The 1329-nt window shown below is 44.5% G+C and overlaps 1 pseudogene across 1 annotated transcript in view; it reads left to right on the top strand.

Moving 5' to 3' along the window:
• LOC105522221 overlaps positions 1-962 on the top strand; it is an 18323-nt pseudogene extending 17361 nt beyond the window's left edge. Inside the window, exon 2 of the transcript XR_001003408.1 lies at positions 913-962. The product of XR_001003408.1 is annotated as a peptidyl-prolyl cis-trans isomerase A pseudogene (transcript). The remainder of the gene's footprint in view (positions 1-912) is intronic.
• The last annotated feature ends 367 nt before the right edge of the window (positions 963-1329 follow it).

The following is a 1329-nucleotide window of genomic DNA, read 5'->3' on the forward strand; positions in this document are numbered from 1 at the left end:
GATCCGCGGGTCTCGGCCTCCCAAAGTGCTGGGATTACAGGCTTGAGCCACCGCGCCCAGCCCCCTTATTTTCTTAAAATCTTGATGACTCTACCACAGACACCAAGTGACTTGGAGCTGAGGCCCATTCCCTGGTAGAAGAATCATACAGATGAGAGCCTTTGTGTTCCAACCTACCACACAAAACAAGAAAATATCAGTAATTTCTATGACTTGGTTGTATTTATCAAGACTTTTGATGAACTTAGCAGTAAAATGTGAAGGTAGTAACTACTGGAACATTCTTTCTAAGCAATGTTACAGAAACAGTTTCCCCTATACACACACAAGGATATCTCACTCACCCATGTATGAACCCATGGCGTTAAAAATAAAAGAGGTGGGCCGGGCATGGTGGCTCACACCTTTAACTCCAGCACTTTGGAAGGCCAAGGTGAGCAGACAACTTGAGGTCAGGAGTTCGAGACCAGCCTGACCAGCATGGCGAAACCCCATCACTACTAAAAATACAAAAATTAGCCTAGTGTGGTGGTGTGCGCACCTGTAATACCAGCTACTTAGGAGGCTGAGGCACCTGTAATACCAGCTACTTAGGAGGCTGAGGCACCTGTAATACCAGCTACTTAGGAGGCTGAGGCAATCACTTGAACCCGGGAGGCAGAGGTTGCAGTGAGCCGAGATCATGCCACTGCACTCCAGCCTGGGTGACAGAGTGAGACTCCGTCTCACAAAAAATAAAAAATAAAAAATAAATGAAAGAGGTAAAAGATGAAAGTTACATGTCTTTCTTCTTCCTCCATTTGCGACAAACTAAGAGTTAAAGACATTAAGAAACTAGTAGAAAGGAGAAATTTGGCTCGGAATCAGTCCTCTTTCCATACGCCACTTCAGTCTTCCTCTCCATCCCCCCAGCTCGAGCCCAGTCGGTGCTCTACGGATTGCGAATCCTCCATAAGTGCTGAAGATTGACCGCCTCTGTGATGTGGCTGCCATCCAACCTTCAGTCACTCACATCCAAGGTGACTTTTCTTGTCATGCAACATACATGTTTGAAGACCTTTCTCATTACCAGAACTTCTGATCCACTTAGGAGGGTCTCTAGAGGGATATATAGTTAAATATGGTAGATGGAATTTTGTGTTTGTCTCCATTCCCTCCAAAACCTTCACTCAAATAACAGATATGAGACTTAAAAGAATGAATAAAAGGACACAGAGCAAGATAGAAAATGACAGCAATGACATTTGGGAGCCTGGAAATCATGAGTTTGTGCTAATGGATTTAGCACCCTGGAGAAAGCCAAAATCTAAACTGGCAGAGGAAGAAATT

The sequence above is a fragment of the Colobus angolensis genome, unplaced genomic scaffold (assembly GCF_000951035.1).
Source record: "Colobus angolensis palliatus isolate OR3802 unplaced genomic scaffold, Cang.pa_1.0 Scaffold42, whole genome shotgun sequence".
Classification (NCBI taxonomy): Eukaryota; Metazoa; Chordata; class Mammalia; order Primates; family Cercopithecidae; genus Colobus; species Colobus angolensis.